General features: G+C 40.8%; 1 pseudogene; it reads right to left on the reverse strand.

The window, feature by feature from the left end:
* Positions 1 to 6,261: 6,261 nt before the first annotated feature.
* On the reverse strand, positions 6,262 to 7,357 carry LOC100944662 (annotated as a pseudogene).
* Between the last annotated feature and the right edge of the window lie 10,225 nt (positions 7,358 to 17,582).

The following is a 17,582-nucleotide window of genomic DNA, read 5'->3' on the forward strand; positions in this document are numbered from 1 at the left end:
ATGGAGCTGGAACATATTCTTCTTAGCAAAGTATCTCAAGAATGGAAGAAAAAGTATCCAATGTACTCAGCCCTACTATGAAACCAATTTATAAACACCCACACTTTCATATGAAAGCTATAACCCAACTATAGCCCAAGAAGAAGGGGAAAGAGGAGAGGGAGGGAAGGGGAGGGGGGAGGATGAGTGGAGGGAGGGTAATTGGTGAGACCACACCTACGGTGCATTTGACAAGGGTACAAGTTAAATCTACTAAGTGTAGAATATAAATGTCTTAACATAATAACTAAGAAAATGTGGTGAAGGCTGTGTTAACCAGTTTGATGGAAGTATTTCAAATTGTATATAAAACCAGCACATTGTACCCCATAATTGCATTAGTGTACATAGCTATGATTTAATAAAAAAATTTCACAATGTCTTTCACTCATTTCTTGGGTGAATTCTCAAATTTCCTTTTGGTTATTATCCACTTCCCTTCAATTCCCCTCATTGGTTTTGTAACCCATAATTAAATTCCCTTTCTGTCATTTCCATAATTTCTCTATATGTGAAGTTCTTTGTGGAAACTTCCTTTTGATCCCTGGGGTGGGTGTTGGGTATTGATCTGTTCTGGTTTCTCATGTTGATAGAATTTTTTTGTTGGTTCCTCCTCATGTGTGTTTTCTTCTTATTTACTTCTTTACTATTCCTTCTTCTCTCTCTTCTTCCATGTCCTTAATTTTCTTTGTCTCTATATTTAGGTTTTGGAATGGCCTTTTGGTAAAGGAACAAAAGGGAGGGATAAAAAAGAGTGAGAAGGGAGGAAAGAAAGAAAAAAACAAAAGAAAGGAGAAAAAATAAAGTGAAAAAAGACAAGAAGCAAGATGAAAAGTGAAAAATAGGAATAGGAGTGGTGCTATGTGGTGACCCACACCCAGAATCCCCAGGATTCTGGTGGGGCTGGGGCAGAAGGGTCCTTTGAGGTTAGGATTCCCTCACCAGTCTGAGCAAAAGAAAGACCCTTCTCCCATCAAATATATAGGAAAATTGGTAGTGTGTCATGGCAGGGACCTGCCAATACTGTCCTTCAGAGGGCAAAACAGGAGTTTGAAACCTCCATGGACCAGGCCAATGCTGTGGCACCCCAGGCCAGGCCTCTGAGCAAGGCTCTGTCTCAGCAATAAAAAAAGGAACAAAATAGAACAAAACAGATTCACAAATAATAAAAGAAAAGAAAAAAAAAAAGAAGAGATATATTAGTTGTCATTTGGGAGATTTATGAGGAAAATAAATAGAAAAATATTTGCAAAAGGAAAACAGAAAAGAGCAAAAAAAAAAGGCAGAAAAATGTGGCAACAGCTTGATATTGAAAGAGATAAAAATGAAAAAATAAAACAAAACAAAAATATAAGAAAAAGTGAAAAAAATAAAAATCTATATATTGCAATATATTGCCTGGACACTAGGTAATGCTTGGTGGGGTTAACAGGTCAAAAACAAGCATGATAGGATGGGAAGTTATAAGCTAGTTGCCATGAAGGCCCAGTTTTGTTTTCTTGGTGTATTCAATTTTAAAATAGGTGTGGTTGTTTTGCTAGTGTTTAATCCCTGTAGGGTTAGAAGCCTGAAGCTTACCCCAAACATTGTGGGAGTCAAGCCATGACCCTCCAAACAGTTCCCCGACGTGGGGGTGGGAATCTGTCCATCTCGTCCTAATGGTGGCTGCCCAGCCCAGCAGGCACACTCAGAGCCGGCCATGTGCTGGAACCCTGTAGTCTGATCTTCCCCTGTGGCTCTCCCATAATGGTGGCTGCTGAGCCATTTTATGTTTAAATCCACCACAGTGTGACATTTGATTGCCTGTACAGGCCCTCCCAGTGCCCACTCCAGCAAGCTTCTAAGTTCAACAAGTTACAGGGTGATTTCCCTGTGTCCAGACTCCTGCCACAGGGCCAGTCTCTGCAGACACCCTGGTACCCAGCCGGTTTTTTTTGCTGGTTCTGATCTACTTGGCTCCTGGAGTCCCTGGCTCTCTCACTGTGCCCTTGCAATGATGTTTCTGTGCCAGATAATTGAGACAGTGGTGGCTGGAGTCCCCTCTCCCCATCTTCTTCTTTTTTTGTTTTTTGAGACAGAGTCTCACTATGTTGCCCTCAGTAGAGTGCTGTGCTTTCACAGCTCACAGCAACCTCAAACTCTTGGGCTTAAGTGATTCTCTTGCCTCAGCCTCACAAGTAGCTGGGACTACAATGCCTGGCTATTTTTTTTTTTTTTTGTAATTGTCTTTGTTGTTTAGCAGGCCTGGGGCTGAGTTTGAACACACCTGCCTCTGTATATGTGACTAACACCCTAACCACTGAGCTACAAGTGCTAAGCTCTCCCCATCTTCTTGAAAGCAGTTGGCAAGGAGATGTCTCTGTCTGCCATTTTGGAGCCTCCCACATGGGGATGGCTTCTATGTACTTCATCAGTAGGATCCTTTCTCCTGGTTTCTGGTTAAATAGAGCCACTGGGAGACAGTGCCAGGAGACTGCATGGCTGGAGGAGAGCACTTTGGGATTTCCATCTCCTGGCTCTCTGCCTGTTTGGCTGTGTATTGGTTGGTCCTGGTGGTGCTTCTCTGCCTGCCTGGCCATCCTCTTCTACTTCTACAGCTACAGCTATGGCTGTGCTCTTACTGGTCACTTTTCCCTTGTTTCTTCAAGCCTAGAAGTGAAAACAGTGCTTCACTAGTGTTGCACTTCCCCATGTGTTGTTACTTTCCCTTAGCCTGCCTATTTTTATCAATAGTGTCTGTGTGAAACTTTGTTAGTTTTTTCTGTTTGGACTATCTCTTCCTTTTTGGGTTTTTCTATATATCTGAAGGAGAACAACTTTGCAAAGTAAATAAAACAACGAAACTTGGGTTTATAGCAGTTCAGCTCTTGGAAGCAATGTCGGCATGTTTTCTTAAATGAATGTAAGAAGGAGCATTCTTTCTATGACAGCAGATTTGAATGGTTGGAATAAGAATAAAATTTATGCAGATGGATTAGAAGGGAGAAAGGTCGGTTTGATGTCATTTGGAACTTCCACAGTGTGGGCTGCTAGAATCCACTTTCCAGAAGGAAATTTCATGTCTTTCGCCTTTTCTTGAAGAAAAACTACAACCACCTGTATTAGCACCCTGAGTGGAAACACAAGCTGTGAACTTAGAGCAGGAAACTAACTGACTTTGGAAAGAAGATAGTTCTTTGAATAATTCTTTTGTTCTTCTGTCCAGATATGAAGAGCTTTTCTTAGATTCAGTGCCCTTAGTAGACCCTTAGTAGACTCATGTGTGTCCTCTAATTCCTACAAGAGCTGTAGGGAAAGCTTGTGACCAAGCAAATCTTATTAAGATGCTAGACAGCCTTGTGATTTCCTATTCAGACAATGCAAGCAAATCAGAGATCAGAGTCATTTGAGGCACTATTATTTACTGAGATATTCCTTGGCTTCTGTCCCAAGTCCATCCCCATTTCAGCCTCTACCCTTCCATTCCATTGGGTCCACCCTTCCATTAGTCATTGTTGTTTTAGAGCCTTTAGTTGCCAACTGTTAACCTAGGTGTCAACATCAAGCAAAGTGAGCTTATATTACAAGGCTTTATAACCAAAGAAAAAAGTAGACTGTAGGGTTGCTGAGGGTCACAATGGCCTAAGCCTGCTTGTTTTTAGTTTTTTAGTGTTTTCTTTATCATAGTCATAATGCAATAATGTGTCTGCTTTCCAAGTGATAGAAGAAAGCTGTACTATTGATGATGTCACAGACTCCCTGGACCAGCTGTCAAAATCATCCCAAATCTGAACTGATGACATCACATAAAGTGACTTACCAGGTGCACAGGTTGGAAGCATTGTCTTCCTGCCTCTTCTCACTATATGAGGACCTCATGTACAGCTAATTTGCACAAAAGCATTTGGAAATTGAGGGTGTACATACTGGACACCAAATCAGCAGAGTGCTGGACATGGAAGAGGATTGGATCTGGACTCAGGGAATCTCAGTTCTGTTGTGTTATAAGATTGATCATGTATTTGATTGGGAAATTTGAGAACTATAAACTTAATCATATCATAGTTTCCCTGTGCTATCTCCTGTCCTTCTCTGTTTGAAGGACAATCTGAGGGGGAGCCTCAGTGCTTATGAGAGTCAGAGAGCCTGTTGCATTCTCCCAATATGTCATGGTGGTCCCTCCCGTTTATTCAAATTCTGTGTGGAAACAGAACCAGTTGGCACAGATTGCTCCTCATCTCTACATTGATCTTAGTGTCCTTAAGTAATAATTTTTGAAAATTATGGTAATATTTACGTAACACATATTTTGCTACCTTTACCATTTCAGTGTATAATTTAGTGGCATTTTATATATTCATATTATAATGTAACCATTGTCACTTTCTAAGAACTTATTGTTATCTCATACAAAAATTCTTCATCCATTATTAATGACTACACATTTTCCTCATACCCCATCCCTGATATCCTCTAAGATATTCTCTTTTTTCATCAATTTTCCTAGTTTTGGTAGCTCATAAGAATTGAATTTACAATATTCTTCTTTGGGGTCTGGCTTATTTTGCTTAGCACAGTGTTCTCAAGGTTCATCCATGTTGTAGTATGTTTCAGAATTCTTCAGTAACCCCAAACTATTATCAATACCCACTAATAAACATTGTCATGAAAGTTTAGATGTTTTCAATTGGGTTTCTTTGGGGGGCTGGCCATAAAACTAATTAAAAATTATACCTAGGGAAATTTGTGTAAAAAATATACAGAAACTGGAAGTATACAGAGACTTCTCTCAAATAAAGGAGTCTGTAAGCTAATAAAAGTGGCTTTCAAGATATATTCTACTGTGAAAGCAATATTAAGGTTGTCAAGGGACAAGCAGGAACTATGGGGACATATCTGTAGACCCTATACTGGTCCCCAGGTCCAGGAACAGCTGCATAGCCACTCATCAGTTGTCCAGGATAAAGGAGAAAGATTGTCTTCCTTAGAAACCAAGGCCAGCTTGTTACTATGCCACAGACTACTGACATGCTATGGACAAAGCACATTTTTTGTAAAACCAGTTTCTAGACTGTTTTTATGAAGACAGAGAGTCTGTTTTAATGACATTATTTTCCCTAATAACTTGAGAACTCAACTAGATTTAGATGTAGAAAAATTCATTTATTCCGAATCCAGCTTTCCACCTGTGGAATTGTCCTCCAGTTACAGAATGAACATAATTTCCAGGGGAACATATTCTGTGAGACAAATAAAGATTATTTTCTGATACTTTCAGGTAGGAAACAATTATAAAGAAGAAATTTATGGTTTTGTAGAGGAGAGATTTCCATTGCAACGAAATTTGCAAAGAGTGGCTCACACCTATAATCCTAGCACTTGGGAGGCCAAGATGGGTGGATTGCCTGAGGTCATAGATTTGAGACCAGCCTGAGCAAGAGTGAGACAGTGTCTCTAAAAATAGCTGGGCATTATAGGTGGGGGCCTGTAGTCCCAGCTACTTGGGAGGCTGAGGCAAGACAATCTCTTGAGCCCAAGAGCTTGAGGTTGCTGTGAGCTATGACACCGTGGCACTTTACTGAGGGCAAAATGAGACTGTCTCAAAAAAAAAATAAACTTGCAAAGAAAACTTTTTCAATAGGAAATATTCAGAGGAAGATGACAAGAGAAAATTCTCAGACGTCTCAGAGAAGTCTTAGAATCTCAGAAGTCTCAAGAAGGAAAAGATCTACTTACATCAATGCTTTCTCTGAATAAAACTAGAAAGACCACATTAAATACAAATCTATTTCTTCCATTCTTGAGATACTTTGCTAAGAAGAAAATTTTCCAGCTCCTTCCATGTGAACATGAAGGAGGTAGTCTCCATTTTTCTTTGTATACCACAATTTATCGATCCATTCGTGGGTCAATGGGCACTTGGACTTCTTCCATGACCTAAATGTAGAATATGAATGTCTTTACACAATAACTTAAGAAAATGACATGAAGGCTATGTTAATCAGTTGGATGAAAGTATTTCACATTGTATATAGAAACAGCACTCTGTACCCCATGATAGTATTAATGTACACAGCTATGATTTAATACAAATAAATAAATAAATATTAATCTATTTGAAGACATTAGGGAATCACTGAGGCATTTCAGTGGCACAAAGTTGAGAAACATGCATACAACACACAAGTGTGTGCAGGGCTGTCAAGTCACACAGACTGGGGCAGAGGATCTTCCTCACTGCACCTATCTGCTTTCTGACAGCTCCACTTCCTGAGGAAGGCTGCTTCCACATTCTTCCCCCTCAGAAGAGTCCTGCAAAGCCCTCTGGAGAACCCCCTTGAAGGTCTGTCTGTGTTTCTGCCGCTGCTGCCTACAGGAGCCAACGAAGAAGTAAATGAAGGGGTTGGCGCTGCTGTTGACAGAAGTCAGGATGATGACAGCTGGATAAAGATGAGCACGGAAGACTTTAAACACAGACAACCAGTCTAATAGGAACCAGGAAATCCCCCAGGGCAGGCCGCAGAGAAGGAAGACCAGCACTGTGAGCAGGATGGTCATGTACAGCCTGGTCATCCGCATCCCCCGGGATCCACACAGGAATCTGATGATCAGGGTCAGGCTGGAGCCACAGAGAACCACAAATAAAAGAATCAGCCACGCTCCTGTGATGAAATCAACTCTCTGACACCAATCATAGTTGGCAATGGAATACTGTACGTAACAGAGGGAGCTTGTCAGTGTGCTAAAGAGCAGAGACAGGGGACCAGAGCAGGGCAGACACAACAGCTGATGTGTGTCTGGGGCGGCGGCAGCGGTACCAGATGGGCCACAGGATGGACAGGCAGCGCTCAGTGCTAATGGCGCTCAGCATGCTCAGACCTGCAAGATAGGAAGTGATTACCAAAGGGCTTATGATAACCATACTGAAACAGAACGTGCTAATTAGTTCCCTTAAGGTGCCGATTATGCGGCAGCACAGGTAGAGGAAGTCGGCCCCCGCCAGGTTGAGGATGTAGACCAAGAAGGCGTTCCTGCGCATGTGGAAGCCCAGGAGCCAGAGCACAGAGGTGTTTCCTGCCAGCCCGACCAGGGCAACGACGAGGGTCACCCAGGTGGAGATTGGAGACGCTGAGTCACAAGGCAGAGAATGAGTCTCATTACTTTCTTGCCATATTATGGGTTTGGACACCCAGGCTGAAAGAGGTTTATTCCGTATTGGGAATTCAGGCCCCCAGGTTGAAAGAGGTCCATCCCGTGTTATGGATTCAGGCCCCCAGGTTGAAAGAGGTCCATCTCGTGTTATGGATTCAGGCCACCAGGCTGAAAGAGGTTCATCCATGCTGAGAAATACTGTGCGATACCCCTGAAAACAGAAACAAGACACAAGCAATAATTGATCTCTGATTGTCAGGACCTGCCTGAGTGTGTGAAGTACTGTGCCAGTGTCCTTAAAAGCTTTTGTGTTAGCAGAGTCTCTAACGGAACATAGAAAAAGTGCAGGTTTGGGGAATATAATTGAAAGATTCTCATGCAGAATTCAGGTGAAGAAAGAGGACTAACTGAACCACAGCAGCTGCTTGAGACTTTGTTAGGATTTGTGTCTTTTAATCCTCTCTTAATCCTATGAGGTTAGAGCTAGCGTTATCCTCATATCACAGAAGATGGAATAGTAGATAAAAGATGAGCTTTTGTCCTTGGCCTCACACAAGGTGGATTTGAACCCAGAAGGGCCCCTCAGCACCCGCCTTTTTGACCAGCCCCTTGCACACACCAACAATCTGTGTTCATTACAGATTTTGGGAAAAGAAGAAGAGCAATTCCCAAGTTGAATCCAGCTTGCCTGTCAACACTTAGGCTTGAAAAAAAAAAAAAAAAGAAAAAAACTCACCACAGCAATGGGGGGGGGGAGGGGAGAGACAAGCTCATTAAATATGAAACAAAAGAGGTGAGGGGAAGCCAATAAAACAGACACCTGAATTCAGGAGCCCTTCTCTGCCTCACAAGGGAAGCCTTTGCTCTGACATCTACAGAACTCACAGGGGTGAAAGAAATTCAAGCAGGAAGGAGATGCAGCCTTCCCTTCCCATCTGCAGAGAGGCAGCAGGACAGAATGCATCCATTATGAGCTCTCGTAGAGAACCAATCTCCCACAGCTTTGTTTGCCAGAAAAGGAAATGGGAGGATAATCAGAACCTCTGTTATCCCTGCTCAGGGCACTTCACAATTTGTACATTTATATTTAAAGCATGATATAAATGCTTTTGTTTTCTTCATTAAACCTGAAGTTCCTTAAGGAGCAAATCATGCCTTTTTTTGTTCATAACTATTGTATCTCCAACATTTAGCATGTATGCCCTAAATGTCATCCATTGTAATATCCTCATTTAACACAGGAAGCAGCTGATGCTTAAAAGGTAAAGGATCTTCCTAAGCTTACACCATGAAAAGCAGGCCCAGTGCCAGCCCTGGTCTCCTGGCTTCCCCACTATTCCCTGCCCCACCCTTTGGTTTTTCTCAGGAGCTGTGAAAAACTTCACCTGAGCACAGAGTCTGAGAAATGATCAGGAGCTGTAGAGGCTGGTAGTTTCGGCCAATCTCTATTTTCCTCTTCTGTCGTAATTCTCAGAGTCCAAAGCAGCAAAAGCAGCCCCATCTTAGTCTTATTCTATGCTGGGTGTCAGCATGTGACTAAGTGTTGGTCAGTGGGGAAGGGTGAGAGATGATGTAACCAAGTCCTGGCACTTGGGACTAATACAAACAACATAACCATCCCTTTCCCTCTTCTTCCTCCATCAGTCTGGAATGCTGATTTGGTTCAACCCGAGAAGACCATGATGATGAGGGCACCTCTCTTAGAGATTGGGGACCATCAGTTTTTTTGGTACTGATGTATAATGCATTAAAGTCTCCAGCTCAGATCTAAGATACATTCATCGCCGGTTATTGATCTCTGTGCAAACCAAATCTGTATACGCTCCATTTCCTTATATAAAATGGCACAGTATTGACAGATAAATTCAACACATTCTTCTGTATAATTTAAATCATTTCAAGGTTATGCATAATATCTGACACAATTAAAATGCTGTGTAAATTGTTACACTGTAGGAAATACCAATAAAGAAATATCTGTTACAGGCAGGAATAATTGTTACACTATAGGAAATATCAGCAAGGAAATATTACCCTGCTTGTTATCAATTTTTATTTATTTATTTTAAAAATTTATTATTATTCTTATTTTTGGAGATATAGTCTTACTTTGTCACCCTCAGTAGAGTATGCCATGGCGTCATAGCTCACAGCAACCTCAAACTCTTTGGCTCAAGTGATTCTCTTGCCTCAGCCTCCCAAGTAGCTGGGACTATAGGCACCTACCACAACACCTGGCTGTTTTTAGACATGAGGTCTCACTCTTGCTCAGGCTGGTCTCGAATCTGTGAGCTCAGGCAATCCACTTGCTTTGGCCTCCCAAAGTGGTAGGATTATAGGCGTGAGACACCGTGCCTGGCCTATGAACAAATATTTTGAATCCATGTGGTTGAAGCCCTGGTGTGGAACTCACTCATAGGAAAGACTGCCTGGACTTTGTTGTTTAAGGTATTTCCACATAGCGTCTCTATTACAGCAGCCAACTTCTATTCTACGTAAAAGGAATACATATTCTCCTTTATTTTATTTTATTTTATTTTATTTTTGCTGTTTTTGACCAGGGCCAGGTTTGAACCCGCCACCTCCAGTATATGGGGCCAGTGTCCTACTCCTTGAGCCACAGGCGCTGCCCCCATATTCTCCTTTTAAAATTACATTTCTTTTACTAGAAATTTTGGATGAATGTGGATTTTTCTTCATAAAAATGACACTAGAGAAAGAAGGTGCAAACAGAGAAAAAATTAACTCTGATGATTCAATAATGCTTAGAGAATATTGCAGGAAGTAGGAGGATATCGACAGGTGTGAAGCTTACGATCATTTGTCGTGAGGATCTGCTTTCATTCTTATGTACTGTGTTTGGTATCTGTAGGGGGTGGCTTCTATGTATGTCATCAGTGGGACCTTTTTTCTCCTGGTTTCTAATTCAATCAAGCCACTGGGACACCCCAACAGGACACTGGAGGGCAGGCGGAGAGCACTTTGGGATTCCACTCCCTGGCTCTCTGTCTGTTTGGCTGGGTGTTGGTGATGGCAGTCCTCCTCCTCCTACCTGGTCATCCTCTTCTACCTCTCCAGCTCCAGCTACAGCCTCAGTGGTTACTGCTCCTCCTGTGTCTCTTTAACTCTAAAGGTGGAAAGAGGTCTTCACTAGTGCTGCCTTAGGGGTGCTTCCCCATGGATTGTCACTTTCCCTTAAACCCTCCCATCCCATCAACCTTAGTTGTTTCTCTGCAAAATCTGCTTCTTCCTGGCACCTGTCTAAATAACAAAGGAGAATAACTTTGAAAAGCGTGTAAGCAATTAACCCTGTGATTCCAGAAGTTCATCTCTGGAAAGCATCGGCTGCATATCCCCTTGCTCTTTACATGAATGTAGGAGGCAACAATCTCTCCATGACAGCAGATGTGAATTGTTAGAGTAAGGGGAGAATATAGGGAGATGGATCAGTAGGATACAAGTTTGCTTGACTTTCCATTTGGAATTCCCAAGGTCTGGGCTTCCAGCTGCCAGTATGCAGAAGGAAGCTTCATATCCCCTGCTTTTTCCTGAAGAAGCCTCTCTCCATGACCTCCGGTGTGTAGCACCCCAGGGTAGAAAAACAAAGAGGCAAAATTAGAGCTAAAACCTTCTCCAACATTGGAAAGAAGACAGTTCTTGGGATAAGCCCTTACCTTTTTTTTCTTTTCTTCTGTTCAGAATTACCCCGTGTTGAAAGCGAAAGCTTTTCTGGAATCCGGTGAGTCCAGTAGACCCTTCCTTTTTTGTTCTTTAATTTGGGAGATGCCTACAGGAACTGGAGTAATAGCTAGTGACCAAGTCAGGGTTTTCAAAATGCCAGACCTCTCTGTGATTTTCTGTTCAGGGACTGTGGACAAATCAGACGCCAGAGCAGTTGGAGACAAATTCCTCCCTGAGATGTTTCTTGGCCTCTAGCCCGTTCTCACTCTCATGTCAGCCTCTCCCATCTATCTCTTCTTGTTCACCTCTGTACAGAATTGATTTTTTGGCTCTTTAACTGACAATTACAATCTAAGTATCAACTGGAATCAATATGAGCTTATACTGATGAGCCTTTATCACTAAGGAACAAACTCTATCCTGGGGTCTTTTAAGGCTCACCATAGCTTACCCCACTATTTTGGTCTTTTCATTATCATAATGGTAATGGATTCATGGGCATACTTTTTCTCAAATGGCAGAGAAGTGTATCCAGGGTACAAATTCCCTGAAACACATTCTCCAAAGGTCACCACTCACCACACTTTCCATTCTCATTCCTTTTATTGTTATCAGCTATGAATAGTAAACTTATACTTCATTTTAATTTAACAACATGTACAAGAGAACCTATTGTTTTTTTATAAAAGGTAAATTTTACTTATAAAGTAAAATTCTTCTTCTTTCCTCTATTCAAAGAAATTTGTTTTTTTTTTTGTTTTTGTTTTTGTTCCTTGGTAAATATTCAAAATTTTACATCTCATCCTATGTTTCCATTCTATGGCTCATGTTATAGCCACATTAAGCCACTTATCATTTTTTAAAATGTCACTTGAATTAGACTCCTTTTTAAATATTGAAAAAAGTGAATGCTTTATTTCAATTGATATTTCATAAGGACCTTGTTATGGGCTGTTTTTTTTTCTAATATTTATATATTGATGTCCTAAGCTCCAGTGATTCATAATCTTACTAAATAATATGTTAAAATGGAGACTTAAAGAGGTAAATTTAAAAGAGGCTGTTACCCTGGACCTTATTCTGAGAGGACTATGGTCCTAAAGAGGAGGATATTAGGACATAGAGACATACAGAGGAATGACCACGTGAAGAGACAGAGAAGACAAGAGGCCATCCAATACGTTCACACCTTGATCTCAGACTTCTAGTCTCCAAATCTGTGAGAAAATAAACTTTCATCATTTAATCCACACACTGTGACCCTTAGTCACAGCAGTCCTAGTGAACTAATAGAGACATACTAGGTTCCTAGTATTATTTCAGGAATTTGAACTTCAGTGTGAATAACACTAGATTGGAGTCTTTTTTTTTTGAGACAGAGCCTCAAGCTGTCCCTCTGAGTAGAGTGCTGTGGCATCACATTCACAGCAACCTCCAACTCCTGGGCTCAAGCGAGTCTCCTGCCTCAGCCTCCCAAGTAGCTGGGACCACAGGCACCTGCCACAAGCCTGGCTATTTTTTGGTTGTAGTCGTCATTGTTGTTTTGGTGGGCCTGGGCTGGATTCGAACCCGTCACCTTAGGTGTATGTGGCTGCGCCTTAGCCACTTGAGCCACAGGCGCCGAGCCTAGATTGGAGTCTTTTGAAGAATATGCTAAAGGAGCTGAATGAAAAGTTAATGGAGACTGAAAAGGGAAGAGGTCTGAAGGGGTCTGTACCTGTTAAAAGTCAGGAGAAATGGTTGGATCTAGTAAACCATGCACAGAGAAACATCTGCATCAGAACAGACTTAGAACTACATAGAAATACATATAGAAATTTAGTGTATGATAACAGTCGCATGTGAAAGTCATGGGCAAAACATGTAAAGGAGCACCTAGAGGAAGGAGGAAAACTAGGAGAACATGGCTTGCCAGAATCCCAAGGGATGAAGTCACTGACCTTTAGAGGAATCATGTGAAGTCATTGCTGATCTTGTCAGTGTGGTAGCGGAAGAGGATGCCCTGATAACTCCACTTAGGGAAAAATGGCAGGTGGTGTGCTAGGGCCACAGGACACTCAGATACAAAGTGAAATAGCACCCCAAACAAGAAGACAGTGAAGACAGGTGGCTGTAGGTGATGTTACTGGACAAACAACCAAGAGTGTTCCCAGGTACAAAAACAGGCAGTTAGAAGAAATAAGACAATATGAGCCTCCGTTACATCTTTTGTAAAAGAGGAGTATTGGGTATGACTAAAGTGTGGGAAAAAAACCTGAATTAGTCCAACATATAATCCTGATCTATGTATAGAAAAGTTGTTCCATGACAAAGTTGTAAAATTAGACACTAATGCTATGAAAATTTAGCATGGGCATGTCTCATTTTATCAACTTCGCTTTATCATGCTTTGCAGATGTTTTGTATTTTACAAATTGAAGGGATGTAGCAATCATATGTTGAGCAAGTTTATTGCTAACATTTCTCTGGCAGCACAGGTTGAATTTGTGTGTCTGTGTCACATTTTGGTAATTCTCTCAAGATTTTAAACTTTTAAATTGTTATGTCTATTATGATCTGTGATCAGTGGGCTTGAATGTTACCATTGTTAACAGCTTTGGGATACCATAAACCATACCATGGGAGCCTGGGAACCTACCTGATAAATGCTACGTGTGTTCTGACTGCTTCACCAAGGCCATTCCCACATCTCTTTTTCTCTCCTGGGGGCTCCTTATTCTCCCCATTTAATATCAACACAACAATATTAAAATTAAGCCAATTAATATTCCTACAGTGGTATCCAAGTGTTCAAGTGAAAGGAAGTGTTGCACATATCATCTTTGAAATGAATGATTTAGCTTAGTGAGGGAGGAATGTCAAAAGCTGAAACAGGCAGACAGCTAGGCTCCTTGCACCATTTGGGCAAGTTGTGTATGCAAAGTAAAAAGTTCATAAAGGAAATTAAAAGTGCTACTCCAGTGAACACACAACTGGTGACAGAGTGAAACAGCCTTGTGGTTGATATGGAGGAAGATTTAGAGCTGTGGATAAAGATCAAACCACTGCAACATTCCATTAAAATAAAGCCTAATCCAGTGCAGGGCATTAACTTTCTTTAATATTACAAAGGCTGAGAGATGTGAGGAACCTTCACAGAAAAGTTGCAACTAAGGACGATTGTTCATAAGGTTTGAGAAAAGAAGCCACATTCATAGCATAACAGTACAAAGTGAAGCCACCGAGTGCTGACATAGAAGCTGCAGCAAGTTATTCTCAAAATTCAGCTTAAATAATTGAAGAAGGTGGCTATGCTAAACAACAACTTTTTCATAAAGATGAAAGAGCCTTCTATTGGAAGATGATGCCATTCAGGACTTTCTAAGCTAGAGAGGAGAAGTCAATGTGGCCTCACATCTTTAGTGGACATTGCTGATTCCTTAGTTAGGGCTTCATGCAGCTAGTGACTTTTGGATTGGAAGCCAAGGCTGATTTTTATCATTTTGAATATCTTAGGACCCTTAATAATTATGCTAAATCTACTCTGTCTGTGCAGAACAAAGAAGTTATACATGGAACAAAGAAGCCTGGATGACAGCATGTCTGTTTACATCATGAATTACTGAACATTTTATTTCCAGGGTTGAGCCCTCCTGCTTAGAAAAGAAGGTGCCTGTGGCTCAAAGGGATAGGGCACCAGCCCCATATACTGGAGGTGGGGGTCAAACCCAGCCCCGGGCAAAAAAAAAAAAAAAAAAAAAAAAAAAAAAAGAAAAGATTTCTTTGCAAGCCATTACTACTGATTCAAAATGTACCTGGTCACTCAAGAGTCCTGATAGAGTTGAAAAGGGAGATTGTTGTCATTTTCATGACTGCTAACTCAACATGATTCTGCAGACCATAAATCAAGGGATGATTTTGACTTGTAAATTTTGTTGTTTAAGAAATACTTAATACAAGGCTATTGCTGCCATAAATGTTGGTTTCTTTGATGCACGTAGTCAAAATAAATTTTAAGCTTTCTGGAAAGGATTCACAATTTAGATGCTTTTAAGAACATTCCTGATTCATGGGAAATGGTCAAATCATAAACATTATCAAAAGTATGGAAAAAGTTGATTTCAATTATCAGGGATGATCTCTGAGGGGTTCAAGCATTCAGTAGAAAAAGTAAGTGTAGATGCGGTTTTGAAGAAGAAGAAAGAGAGACATAATTAAAATTGGAGACTGACTGAATTTATGAATGCAATCTCATGATAAAACATTAATGGATGATGATTGCTTTTTATAGAAGAGCAAGGATGTAGATGGTTTCTTGAACTATATTCTACTCGTAATTAAGAAGCTATGAATATTGTTGCTATAAGAACAAAAGATTTAGAATATAACGTAAAGTTAATTTTTTAGCAGTAGCAAACTTTGAGAAGATTGACTCCAATAAGCAATTCTGCTGTGGGTTAAATGCTATCAAAGAACAGCTCATGCTACAGTGAAATTGTTTCTCAAAAGAAGAGTCAATCAATGCACTGAACTTCATGATTGTCTTATTTTAAAAAATTGCCACAACCACCCAAATCTTCACCCACGACTACTCTGAGTAGTCAGCAGCCATCAACACTGAGACAAAACCTCACTTGGGCAAAAAATCATGACTTGCTGAAAGCTTAAAAGATTCTTAGCATTTCTTATCCATAAGGTATGTTTAAAGAAAGGTATATACATTTTCAGACATAATGCTTAGCACACTTAATAGAGTATGGTAGAGCGTAATCATAACTTTTAATGCCAAAACCCCCCAAAATATATGTGATTCACTTTATTGTAATTTTTTTTATGGCAGTGCTCTGCAACCAAGCTTGTAATGTCTCCAAGGTATGCCTATATATGGTTACAATTGTTAATCAAATTCTGGGTTAAGCATGGGATGCCAGTAAATGGGATTATGACAACTCATTGACCTTCTTAAATCAGATAAAGTTGAAAACTTGAATATTTATGATTTTGTAATGCTAAAAAATTAAAAATTAGCAAGGAAAATACAATGCATATAGTACCTAGAAAAAACATATAAATATTAATTTTAGCTAATAGTGGGGATACACTTTGAAATTTTAGCACAAAATATAGAACATATTACAGAAAATATTAATAAGGACAAAAAGAAGAACTTTTCTTGCATGGCATGAAACATAACACTCAATATACGAAGTACTGGGTATATATTGGCAACATATCATAGCCAAAGTTCTAAGTTAGTTAGTTTTTAAAAAATTTCAATGAAATGGTGCAGTAGGAGTCAATATGGCTGACTAGAAGGAGGTTTCACCAGAGACTGTTGTCCAGGGAGAGAGATGCAGGACTGAAGTGGACTTGGAGAAGCTGAAGGTGGGAAGTTGAACACAGGGAGAAGAAAGTGAGGTGCACACTATCCCCACTGAGACAAGCTGTGAGGCCAAGAAAGAGGGAGAAAGATAACAAAGATCAGATACAAATTGACTAATTGGAAGGTATCTATTGCCAAGGGGATGAGAGATTCCTTCCTTAACCAGGAGGTCAGTGGTATGCTTTCTTTGAGCAAGCAGGGAAGAAAAGACTTCTCATCTCACCCAACGTGAGAGAGATGCTAAATCCTGGTCTTCCTAGATCAGAGAGGTCCCACCTCTGATCCTAGGCCCCATTGTGTCTGGCACAGAAGTGAACAAATATTTTCTCCACAATCCTGAGCACACAGTGCACCCTTCCCCCATCCTTGTTGCCTGAAGGACTGTCCCCAGCAGAGGCCAGAGTGATTGGTGAGTTTGCAGAGAGGCCAGGGCACTGTATGAGCTGCTGAACTGCAGTATGGGAACAGTGGCACTACAGGTCTAACTTTGGCTGGAAGAGCAGTGAGGTATCTTGACTTTTCCACTAGAAAAGACCCTTTTTCAGCCTCCTAGGAATTCTGAGACAGATCTGCCTGTGTGTTTGTATTTTTTTGTTGCCTGGAGAACCTCTGAACTCTTTTATGTAGGTGTTGCTTGTGCTTCCTGGGGAAACAGAGACATCTGGGAATTTTTGTTCTCCTGCCACCACTGACTGAGGCTACAGGTTCAACATTTATTTAACTTTGCTTGAGTGGCAGTGAGGGAATTGCTGCAGTGAGGGGCAGATTTAGCAGGTCTGTCTACAGACTCTTCTACTCCAGCTATTGCTGGTGAGGGGTGGGGCTGCAGGTTTTTTGTGTCTTTGTCCAGCAGAGATTCCAATGAAATACCATAACTCCTTAGGAATGGGTAGAGGGCAGGCTAACATAAAGACAGAGTCAGATTGCACTATTTCCCCAGGTCTCTGGCTGCAGCCCTGAAAGGGACCTTTGCAAGGCTGTAGGTGAAAAACCACAATCCAAGCCTCAGCTCATTGGAGAGTGGGTGGTTGGCCTCAGTTCCTGGGGCCTTCCCATCCAGTCTCACCATGCTAGTTTTAAATATCAAATAGGTTAGCACAGTGTTTCCTAAGAGTCCTCAATTAGATTATCTCTCAATAATTGTTCAGGGTCAACCTATAAATTCAACTGAAAAAGTATCTATCTATCTATATAATTTTTTAAATATAATTTTTAAAACTGAAAATACTCATGGGGAGTAAAACTCAGAGCAGAAGAACTCCGGCAACATGGAAAATCAGAGCAGATCAACTCACCCATGAGATTACAAGGGAGATACAGCAGAAAATATTATCCAGAGAGCAATTGATGAAATGTCAGTAATAGGATT

Source organism: Otolemur garnettii, unplaced genomic scaffold, assembly GCF_000181295.1.
Source record: "Otolemur garnettii isolate 467f Iridium unplaced genomic scaffold, OtoGar3 scaffold00001, whole genome shotgun sequence".
Taxonomy (NCBI): Eukaryota; Metazoa; Chordata; class Mammalia; order Primates; family Galagidae; genus Otolemur; species Otolemur garnettii.